The sequence below is a fragment of the Micromys minutus genome (assembly GCF_963924665.1).
Source record: "Micromys minutus genome assembly, chromosome: 24".
NCBI classification, from domain to species: domain Eukaryota; kingdom Metazoa; phylum Chordata; class Mammalia; order Rodentia; family Muridae; genus Micromys; species Micromys minutus.
This window is the reverse complement of record NC_137959.1, coordinates 15,349,551-15,362,155: the sequence shown is the minus strand read 5'-3', so window position 1 is coordinate 15,362,155 and position 12,605 is coordinate 15,349,551. Positions and strand designations below refer to the sequence as shown.

The 12,605-nt window shown below is 41.8% G+C and overlaps 1 pseudogene across 1 annotated transcript; it reads right to left on the bottom strand.

Annotated features, from left to right (window-relative positions):
- Window positions 1-11,676: 11,676 nt before the first annotated feature.
- On the bottom strand, window positions 11,677-12,254 carry LOC308436208 (small ribosomal subunit protein eS7-like; annotated as a pseudogene). Its single transcript has one exon. The product of its transcript is annotated as a small ribosomal subunit protein eS7-like (transcript).
- Window positions 12,255-12,605: the final 351 nt, after the last annotated feature.

The window sequence follows — 12,605 nt, the reverse complement described above, 5'->3', positions numbered from 1 at the left end:
ACCCATTTGCTGTATATTCAGATTTTGCCAGCAGAGAATCTCAAAAGCAAATGTAATGTGCTTAAGTTCCACAGACTCAGAAATTCTGCCTTGTGTCAACACAAACTATAAAGGACTTTAAGTGATTTCTGTCTGGTATGGACATATTTAAACAGGGTCCATTTCGATTCTGGGATTCCCAACATGTCAAAATTTCTACCTGGGATTGGTGGAGTAGCTCAGTGTAGATTTACATTGCCTGAATCTAGTCCTGGGTTTATTTCCCGGGGACACACAAACACACACACACACACACAAACACACACATACACATACACATACATGCCCATACAGTCACAGACACACACACACTCACACACACATTCACACACACATACACATACATGCACACACACACACTTACAGACACATATATACACTTACACACACACACTCACACACACACCTCTGCTCTTCTCTAGTTCTTTCACATTCAGACCTTCCAAGGAGTGTCTTACCACATCCTTTCATACTTTTCTTTTCTTTTCTTTTCTTTTTTTTTTTTTTTTTTGAGACAAGGTCTAGAACTTCCTATGTAGACCAGGTTGGCCTTGAACTCATAAAGATCCACTTGTCTCTGCCTCCCGAGTGCTGGGATTAAAGGTGTGAGCTATCATGTTTTGCTTTGTTTTAACTTCCAAGCCCCTAAGGCTTTCCTCTCCTCTCCTCTCCTCTCCTCTCCTCTCCTCTCCTCTCCTCTCCTCTCCTCTCCTCTCCTCTCCTCTCCTCTCCTCTCCTCTCTTTTTCCCTCTGGTCCTTTATGAATTAGAACAGTTAACCTTGCTATTAAGAATGTTTGCTTGGGTGTGAATGTGGAGAGATGACTCAGTGGTTAAGAGCACTGACTGCTCTTCCAGAGGTCCTGAGTTCAAATCCCAACAACCACATGGTGGCTCACAACCATCTGTAATAAAATCTGATGCCCTTTTCTGGTGTGTCTGAAGACAGCTACAGTGTACTCATATATAATAAAGAAGTCTTTTTAAAAAAAGAATGTTTGTTTGGTTATTATGCAGTTTTTGTAACAGAAGGAGTGCTCACATACTAATCAAGTAAGATTCTGTTCCTTCTTCCTTCTGTTCTGTAGAATTGTTTTCATGACCCTGTTTTAAAAGCAAAACAAAATACACAGAAAACCAACCAACCAACCAACCAATAAAAAAGAAAAGCTGGCACCAGATTCACAGAGGAAAACTACCCCCTCCACCCACAAACTACCTGCTCCACCCACAAACTACCTGCTCCACCCACAAACTACCCCCTCCACCCACAAACTACCCCCTCCACCCACAAACTACCCCCTCCACCCTCGAGGGCTGGTAGTGTTCAGATGTTGAAGCATTTGTTCTTGTTACATACTTAAACCTTTATTTTTGGTCCAAGATTTCTTTTTCCTTTTTTTGTTTTGTTTTGTTTGCAGGCCTAAATCACTAGGTCTAGTTTAATTGGTCTTTTCTTTAATTTCTTTTGTGCTGTTATTATTTTTGAGACAGAAATCCAAAAATCTCTGGGCTGTCCTAAAATTCTCTGTGTAGACGAGGCTGGCCTTAAACTCAGAGATCCACTTGCCTCTGCCTCCCGAATGCTGAAATTAAAGGTTACCGTGAAGGTTTGTGTAAGTTTGGCCCAGGGTGTGGCACCATTTGGCAGTGTGTCATTGTGGGGATGGGCTTTAATCCCCTCATCCTAGCTGCCTGGTAGCCAGTCTTCTAGTGGCCTTCATTTTCTTGCTCTGTGTCTGTCTTGATGCTTCCATGCTCCCACCTTGATGATGATAATAGACTGAACTTGTAAGCCAGCCCCAATTCAATGTTGTCCTTGTAAGAGTTGCCTTGGTCATAGTGTCTCTTCACAGCAATAAAACCCCAACTGAGACACCCAGCTTACAATAAAAAATAAATTTATTTTTATTTTGTGTATATGGGTATTTGTCTGCATGTATGGATGTGTGGAAGGCATCAGATTTCCTCCTTGGAGCTGAAATGACAGATGGTTGTGAGCTACCATGTAAGTGCTGGGAATCAAATCTGGGTCCTCGAAAAGCAGCAAGAACTTTTAATAGTTGAGCCATCTTTTCAGCCCCCAAACATACAAAGGAAACAAAAATTGTTTATTGTTATTGTTTGACTGTATGTGATGTGTATGGGCACATGGGCTTTATAATGTTCATGGGCACTTGGAAGACAGTTTTTAGGATTTGCTTCTTTCCTTCTGCCATGGGCTCTGGGGACCAAAGTCAGGTTTGTCAGGCTTATGCAAAGCTTTATACACTGCATGCACTGAGCCACCTTGTTGATCCCCCCCCCCAAAGCCACCTTGTTGACCCCCCCAAAGCCACCTTGTTGACCCCCCCCAAATATGCTTAGTTGACATTTGGCAATTGTACGTATTTATTGGTTGAAGTGTGATATTTCAACACGCGTAGTGTTAATTTTTTTTCCTGTGACGACATGAACAAATGTCTATTCACTCCAGATTAGGTACCATTGATAGCCCAAAGAAACAGTACCCCTGAAGTCTCAGTTGGTGAGCCAATGAGTTTAACTGGGGTTACCTATAAGGAGCATGAGCAAACTACTTGTGACTTTACCCAAAGCAGTCATTAACCGGTAAGTCTTCGGAGAGAGACAAGGGTTCATGTGTTTATTGGCTCTTTTATTGTCTCTTCACAGACAGCTTGTGATCACCAAGTGGGCCTCTTGTGACTTGCCTAGTGATCCTTTCTTTCCCTCCTTGAGAGAATGTTCAGAGGCTCAATCTTGTGAGGGCCTCATATGGGCAAGTTACGGCTGTTACAGTTTCAAGAGGCCGTGACGGAGTTCAACAACACCCCACCCTTTCTTCCAGTTCTTGCATCCTGTAGTGTTCTCCGAGCCTTAGAGGAGGTTGTATTGGCATCCCAGTTAGGTCTGAGAATTCAACAGTCACTTATTCTCAGCACTTTGAGTACATATGAGTCTGCAATGACCATCACTCGCTGCAAATAGGAAGCGTCCTTGGCCCACACTGACAAATATTTAGAAGGCAATCTGGCAGGCATGTCATATTCACTTAACAAGACAAAACCAACAGTAGCTTCCTTTCTAGGATCTATGACCTCTCTAGCCAGTGTTTCTTTACTAGACTATGGCACTAGACATACACTTCTTGCTGCTGAGCAGGCCTTAAATGTCTTATCTCTAACAGTCATAGCATCATTGCGCCAGCAGATGCGTCTTAGCTGGTTTGATGAGAGTGTAGCGCACAAAGCCTGTGTCCAAGCTGGACCACTGACAAAAATTCATGTGTAATCGTCTCTTCCCCTCTCAGTTCCAGCTTGATTTCTTGGGATCCAGAAGTCAAAGCACATGCTGCCTTCAGCAATAGACTCATAAATCCAAGAGGCCAACGAAGAGCAGGGTTAATAACCTGTATTATTTTGGGAGCTTCAGGAATCTTCCTGGCTAACGACTCTGAAGGGAGGAAGCCCGCCCCTAGCACTGGGATTCTGCGGCTTTGGAAGTGTTTTTTTCTCCATTTACACAGGGTGCCTTTATTCAAATTCTTTAACCATCAGTTGGTGTTTATTGGCATAGACTTTGTGGGATTTTCATTCCATTTACCTTGTTGGTGTCATGTGCACGCCCAAGAATTTCACAGCTGAGACTCTTGCACCCTACCTGACTGATTTCCTTGTCTCCTCTCCCTCAGATGCACTTTTGATCTTTCAGTTACTTTCCTAAATCTCTGAAACATTTTAGATGCTATCAGTATTATCACCTCTACAGATGCTTGACAGAGTCCCTGAAGGCCCACAGCTGGCCATTCAAGACGAGTGTCAATTGATCTCCCAAATAATCAGCTTGAGCCAGACATAGTGGCACATGCCTTTACTCAGCACTTGAGAGGCAGCAGCAGAGACAGAAGGCAGGCAGATGGATCTCTGTAAGCTCAAGGTTAGCCTGGTCTACGTAGTGAGTTCCAGGACAGCCAGAGCTATACAGAGCTATACCCTGTCTCACAAACCAACAACAAAACAACAGAAGAAGTCATCATCTAGGACGAGAGCAAAGACGAATCTGGACTGGAGATGTAGTTTTGTTGTGACTATGTCTACTCTCTTTGCCTGGCTCCAACACCCAGCACCACATAAAATTAAATTGGATACGGTAGTGCACAACTGTAATCTAAAGACTTGGGAGATGGAGGCAAGAGTGTTGGAAGTTCAAAGTCATTCTCCAACACAGAGTGTGTTTGAGGCTAGTGTGGGGCAGATGACTCCTCCATATTTAAGTGGACAAGATCCAATACCACAAGGAAAGATCTCATTGCATATCTATGCATCTATGTATCTATGCATCTATGTATCTATGTATCTATGTATGTATCTATGTATCTATGTATCTATGTATCTATGCATCTATGTATCTATGTATGTATCTATGTATCTATGTATCTATGTATCTATGTATCTATGTATCTATGCATCTATGTATCTATGTATCTATGCATCTATGTATCTATGTATCTATGTATCTATGTATCTATGTATCTATGTCTCTATGTATGTATCTATGTATCTATGTATCTATGTATCTATGTATCTATGCATCTATGCATCTATGTATCTATGTATGTATGTATCTATGTATCTATGTATCTATGTATCTGTGTATCTATGTATCTATGCATCTATGTATCTATGTATGTATGTATCTATGTATCTATGTATCTATGTATCTATGTATCTATGTATCTATGTATCTATGTATGTATCTATGTATCTATGTATCTATGTATCTATGTATGTATCTATGTATCTATGTATCTATGTATCTATGTATGTATCTATGTATCTATGTATCTATGTATGTATCTATGTATCTATGTATCTATGTATCTATGTATGTATCTATGTATCTATGTATCTATGTATCTATGCATCTATGTATCTATGTATGTATCTATGTATCTATGCATCTATGTATCTATGTATCTATGTATCTATGCATCTATGTATCTATGTATCTATGTATCTATGCATCTATGTATCTATGTATCTATGTATCTATGCATCTATGTATCTATGTATGTATCTATGTATCTATGCATCTATGTATCTATGTATCTATGTATCTATGTATGTATCTATGTATCTATGTATCTATGTATGTATCTATGTATCTATGTATCTATGTATCTATGTATCTATCTATCTATCTATCTATCTATCTATCTATCTATCTATCCTTTAAAAGACTAATGGTGAGCATAGCTGCATGGATAGGCAGTACTACTTGGGCTATCCCTCCACAATTGCAGGCATTCTTCATGAGCTGGCCCACCATCTCAGATGGTGTTATGGGACTGACATATATCTTCTCACTCCAAACAGGCTCGTCAGGCAGGCTCAGGGCCCACAGGGAGCAGGATCCTGCTCTACATTCTTACACTGTGGTGATAACTGTCTAGTCCAGAGGAAGCTTAATCTTTTTATCTGTACCATTTTAATCATTTATCCTCCTTTGAATTGCTGTTCAGGATTAAAAGCCTTTAGGACACAAGTAACAATTTTGGTTTTCTGTCAGTTTCTTCCTGAGGAACTTGTAGCTTAACATAAATCTTGGCCACATTTGCTTTTGAGTGACCCAGGAAGCCTCCCTTTGTCTGTTCTTTTCCCCATCTGGTTTTTATTACTTTAGCATCCCACCGGTCCCACCACGGGTCTCGGCCAAGTCACTCTTGCTCCACAGCAGACTGGAGACCCCTAATGTGTTATCTTTTCTGACGCTCTGTGAACTCAGTCCTCTTTGACCCGGTGGGTTGGGCATGGCACATTGCTGTCCCAGTTCCTTCAGTAATGTCTGTTGTTCCTTATGTGTCTTCCGGTTCTGATACCGATGGGAGCCGTGTCTTCCTTCCTTCCTTCCTTCCTTCCTTCCTTCCTTCCTTCCTTTCTTTCTTTCTTTCTTCTTTCCTTCCTTTTTTTCTTTTTAAAGATTTATTTATTTATTTTATGTATATAAGTACACTGTAGCTGTCTTTAGACACACCAGAAGACAGCAACTGATCCCATTACAGATGGTTGTGAGCCACCATGTGGGTGCTGGGAATTGAACTCAGGACCTTTGGAAGAACAGTCAGTGCCCTTAACTGTTGAACCAACACTCCAGCCTGAGCCCTATCTTCCAATAACCAAGTATTCCTATTGGGACTATGAGTTACCATGAGCTAGTTCATCAGGGGTGTAGACTGTGCAGCTTTTGCCTCAAGGAAGGGTGCACGGTTATATTTCTCAGTTTTCCGACTTGTATGACACTCATACTGATCCAGCCTACCTCCATTTCTGTAGTCCCACGAACCAAGCTTATTAGCCAGTTATTCACAGAGACCTACTTTGAACTCTCTTTCCTTTTGTCTTTCCAACTCCTGTTGCATCTGCATGATTTTCTTTTTGTTGTAAGTCTTCCTTTATGGGGACAGATTTTATTTTTTCTGGGCGGAGAGATCACTTTCAGTTGGATGTCTTATCTCCAGAGCAGGGGCCATAAACTGACACCGTAGATGGCTTATGAGCTCCTTCCATATATTTGACTTCCAGGGATTTTAATATATTCTTGGTCTGTCAGTTATTTGGAAAGGGGGTATCTTATACTCTTGTGGTAAATCTCATTTATCAGGGAAGCTTGTTACTCTATACCAGCCACCCTGGAAGACCCCTCGCGGAATTCCTTCGGCATCAGCTGCACATCTTTTCTTTTTAAAACAGATTTATTTATTCATTATATATAAGTACACTGTTGCTGTCTTCAGACACACCAGAAGAGGGCATCGGATCCCATTACAGATGGTTGTGAGCCACCATGTGGTTGCTGGGAATTGAACTCAGGACCTCTGGAAGAGCAGCCAGTGCTCTAACCACTGAGCAAACTCTCCAGGCCCCTGTACATCTTTTCATCTGTATCTGCCACAGTGTGACTGTTACTACACCAAGAGGCCATGACATTCCATGTTACACAGAGAAGAGTGGTCATATTACTACTTCCTCCACAGATCATCCTTAGTTCATGGCTCACCATGTACACAGAGATATGTAAGCTTTCCCACAAACTCAGCTCTGGTTCAGTTGGTCCATGTGGTGGTTTGAATAGGTATGGCCCCCACAGATTCATATGTTTGAATGCTACTAGGAGGCGTGACCTTCACGTGATCCTTGACAAAGGGGCTGAAAACATTCAATGGAATAAAGGCAGCCTCTTCAACGAATGGTGCCGGTTCAGCTGGCAGTCAGCATGCAGAAGAATGCATGCAAATCGATCCTGGTAAGCTTCCCTCTTGTAAAAATTAAATTGATTTTAGAAATTAATTAATTAATTAATTAAAGAAAAACTTAGGTCCAGGAGTGGGCGACTTATCAAAGAAACAAAGCACTGGAAAGTCCTTCCCTCAGGAACCACTAACTCCTGATGTGCCTCAGGGTGCAGCACTTGAGCTGTCTAGCGAGCCCCCACTACGAGGGAATGCAGTGGGCTGCATCTTGTGAGGTTCTCTTGCAGGTATTTAGAACTTCTGTGATTTCAAGTTCTGGTCCTTAATACCTGCATTCAGTGTGTGATGCCCAATAACCAAATCCAGTTAATTTTTAAAAAGCTTTTATTTATTTTATGTATGTGAGTTGCTGTCTTCGGACACACCAGAAAAGGGCATCAAATCTCATTACAGATGGTTGTGAGCCACCATGTGGTTGCTGGGAATTGAACTCAGGACCTCTGGAAGAGCAGTCAGTGCTCTTAACCGCTGAGCCATCTCTCCAGCCCAAGTTAATTTTCATATCCATTTCTTACTGTCCTTTTAAAAGTTGCAAAGCCTCAAGTGAATGCATGTACATACACAGACATACACACACACGCACATACACACACATACATATACAGACACATACATACACACATACACATATACACAGACATACACACACACACATACATACACAGACATGCACATATATATACACAGACATACACACAGACACACACAGAGACATTCACAGACACAGACTGTTGAGGTTTTGCCTTTTACTATTATTGCAATGTTAAGTGTGTGTTCCTCAAGACAGTAGTCTGCATGTAGCCCCTGGGATTCTGCCCCAAGTTAATTCTGATTGGTGAATAAAGATGCTGGCAGCTAATAGCTGAGCAGAAGAGGTTTCTTGGGGTTGGAGAGAAAGGACCATGAGGAGGAGAAAGAGAACGCAGAAGGAAACTGCCACAGAATTAAAGAAAAATGTTCAGGGCAGGAAAAAGGAAAATCACATGGGTTAAGCTGAGCCATAAAAATGTAGCCATATGGGTGGGCCAACTGGAGCTAAGGGAAGCCTGATGAAACATCGTAAGTAACAACTTGGCTTATGATAGGGTAATAGAGTCTAACAGGATGAAGAGTAGGCAGCTGCCCAGCAATTGTGCTGCCTAAGGCATTTAACAATATAAAGGCTGTATGTGTGTTTCATCCAGGAACATAAGTGATTTAAGGTGGAGAAAAAGCCCTGGGCCGGAAATTTTAAATATTATCCACTACAGCAGACACATACACACAAACACAGACACATACACATACAGACACACACATATACATACACATATACACAGATTCACAGACCCACACATACACACATGTACATATATACACACAGACACACAAAGAAACACATATATACACAGATACACACATATATATACACACACATAAACACACACACACACACACACACACACACACACACACACACATCCCCTGCCCCCCCCAAAGTCCAGTTATAGTTGTTTAAATGTAGATTGTCTCCTTTGGCACAGACTTTGGAGCACTCTGCCCCGTTGGTGGTGCTGTTGGAGGAGGTGGGGAGGCAGTCTTGTTGGAGGAAGTACTTTGTGAGAGGTGAGCTTTGATAGGTCACAGTCTCGCTGTTCCCCCAGTTTACTCTTTCTCCGTTGTACTTGCTGTTAAGGACGAGGTCTCTCAGTTTCCTGCTCCTGCAGCCTGCTGCCACACTGTCTTCAGGATCATAGATTCTTGGGGCTGGAGAGACGGCTCAGCAGTGAAGACTAGCTGCTCTTGCAGAGGACCACACGGTGTCTCACAACCCTTTGCAACTCTACTTTCAAGGATCTGACACCCTATTCTGGCTCCTGTTACCAGCAGACATGCATGTAGTACACATATATACATGCAGGCAAACACTCATATACCTAAAATGCAAATACATAAATCTTTAAAGCAATACCTGCCCCCTCACATACACATACACACAAACGTAAGCCCAAATAAACTCTTTCTTCTATCAGCTTTGACCATGGTGTTTAACCACAGCAACAGAGAAATAACTGATAAAACCATCTGAACTTAGGTATCACATATATTTTCTCTCAAGCTTTCTCTCCCTCCCTCCAGTAAATGAAAAAAAAAATTCAAAAATAAAACTAAAATGAATCTCTTTCTGTATTGTAGAAATTAGGGAAATTTCTATGAAAGTGGGATTAGGAAAAAATATTCTGAGGACCTGGATCAAGCCTTAGTTTAAGTACTGACTACTGACTGTTTTTAAAACACTAATTATAATTTGGTTATCTTCTTGAAAGTAGACAAAATAGTTGTCTTCAAATATTTGAATTATGTCCTTATAGAAATAAATTAGGCTTAATGTATAATATTCCTGAGTTGAAACACAGAATTAATGAATAGAAGGTACACAAAGGCAGATTTCAATTAAATATGAAGAACTTTCTAAATATTTAAAGATATTTAATAATGAAATGTGCTATTTTGAGAAACAGTGAGTGCCTTATTTTGAGTTCATTTAAATATTTGAGATTATGTGTTTTTTTTTTTTTTTTTTTTTTTTTTTTTTTTTTTTTTGGCCAGGGTATTGTAACCTTATCTCATTTATTATGGGAGAGGATTTGGCTGGATTGGAAGTTGGGTGGAGTAATGCATAGGAACTTGCATCTGAACCAGGGCTTGCCTCTTTGTAGAGGAGGATATAAGATTTTTTTTTTTTTTTTTTTTGGTCTACCCTACGTAGTTCTTAGTGGGGAGATTCCTGTTACAAAAGGCAGACCAACAGGAGAAAAGCAAACAAGCTTATTAACACATATCCCGAATGCATGGGAAGACACTCAAGGAAGTCTTAAAGAGTAAAGTCGCACGGTAAATATCAAACGGGTAGTGTAAACTTCAAGGCTCGGCACCTTTGTTTGCTGGAGTAGAGCAAAGGGTGTGGGAAAAAGCTGGGTACTGGGAGAGAGTTAAGAAAGGAAGGCAAAGCTGGTGGGATGGATTTAAGCCAAGTGTTCTTTATTGCCGAGTCTCTGTTGAGCAGCTCTCCTTTCATCTTGGTGCAAAGATAAAGGACAGTCACCCATGGAGATTTCATCTGTACCATAGTCTGTGGACTTTTCTCATGTTTGCTCCCTCTCTCCCTCTCTCCCTCTCTCCCTCTCTCCCTCTCTCCCTCTCCCTCTCTCCCTCTCTCCTCTCTCCCTCTCTCTCTCCCTCTCCCTCTCTCTCTCTCTCTCTCTCTCTCTCTCTCTCTCTCTCTCTCTCTCTCTCTCTCTCTCTCCTATTGTTTGCAGAGTTGTCTGCTATTTCCCACAATACTTAGGTCGCATGGGCACATTGGAGTATCATACTGTGGTCCTGTACTGCTACACTTTGGGGTGCACTGTCTTGAGTCCTACCACTACTTCCTACGTCTTTGCTTTGGAGGAAGTATTCTGAACCTCACTTTCTTTTCTTTCTGAGACAGTTTCTCTGTGTATCCCTGGCTGTCCTGGAATTTGTTCTGTAGACCAGGCTGGCCTTGAACACAAAGATCTTTCTGCCTCTGCCTCCCCCGTGCGGGGATCAAAAGCCTGCACCTCTACTGTCCAGCAGAGCCATATTTTCTCATTTGTTACATTATATAGGTGTATGTGTAGATTAATCAGCTTTCTGTGACTGAGATACAATGTCTAAGGAAATCAGGGAATGACAAGCTGGCAGGAGGGCTTTAAGTTTAAGGCCATCCTGGGCCACAAAGTGAAACCTTGTAGGAAAAGAGAAGCAAAATCAACTTAAAGATACAAAGACTTATTTTGGTCCATAGTTTCAGTCAGCGGTTTGACTGCTCCCTTGGCTTTTGTTTCTGGGGCCGTGGTGAGGCCACTGCATAGGACAAGCTGCTCACTTTACAGTAGCCAGGAGGAGGGAGAGAAAGGAAGTCAAGGAGAGTGAATGAGAGGCATCTATATACCACCTCCAGTGGCCTGCGACTTTCAACTAGAGTATCCCCAAGATCTCATGACTTCCCTGTAGTGCCACCAGCTGGGGGCCAAGCTTTCAATGTATAAGCCTTGGAGGAAAACCTTGCAGGATGAAACTACATGTGTCAATACAAAAAGGCGATATAAGAATAAGGTTGTTTTGAAGAATAAATGAAACAACAAAAAGTTTATTGCATGGAGTAGGAAATAAAATATGGCCATTGTTATAATCATTATATAAATGTAAATAAATATATTTGTGTTTTTTCCTCTTTCCTTTTTTCCTTCCTCCCCTCCTCTTTTTTTTTCTTTTTTCTTTTTCTTTTTTTACTATGAATGACATTTTATTTAGTCATTTTCTTTACAACTGAAACTCTGGGAATTCAAACTTAACATCCTTGCCTGTGAGCTTCTTGTACACACCAGAAAAAGTTTCGACTTTGTGCTCCGCGTTGTTCTGCTGTGCTTTGTCTAAATGAACTTCTATGAGGCGGCTGCCCTCCAGGTTCACACGGATCCTCTTACCCACAATTCACTTGGGAAGACCAAGTCCTCAAGGATGGCGTCCTGCACTGCTTGCTGTCAGGGCGCGGCTTCTGGGCCGCTTCTGCTTATTTTTCGTACGGCTTTTCTGGGTTGGCTTGGGCAGAATCCTCCTCGGAACAATGAAAACTACATGCTTCCCACTGAACTTTTTCTCCAATTCACAAATTAGCCGGACTTGGATTTTCTGGAAAGATTTCAGCTGAGGAACTGGTACAAAAATTGTGATAACTTTCCAACCACCGCCAACCTCGATTTCCTGGGCCGCGGTGATGTTGAGTTCCCACAACTGCGCCTCGAGATCTGAGTTCATCTCCAGCGCGCCTGAGAGATGCCAGACTCGAACTCCGGCTTCTCGCCACTGGGCTTCACAATCTTGGCGCTCGAGCTGAACATTTACAGAGTGCCGGCTTAGAGCTTCCTCCTCTTTTTAAGACAGGTTTTCACTATGTACCCCTAGAATCCTGGAACTCACTATGTAGACCAAATTGGCCCTGATCTCCCCGAAGTTTTGCTAGCTTTTGCCTCCCTAGTGTTGGGATTAAAGGCCCATGCCACCACCTCTGAGTTTGATTTTTAGTGTTTCATGTGGCCCAGGCAAGCCTTAAACTTCCTATGTGGCTGAAGATGGCCTTGAACTCCTAACCCTCTTGTCTCATCTCTCTAATTCTGCCATTTCGCTCGTCTCATATGTGTATATTTTTATCATGATATAGCCCCAGGCACATTAAAAGGTTAGGATCAGAT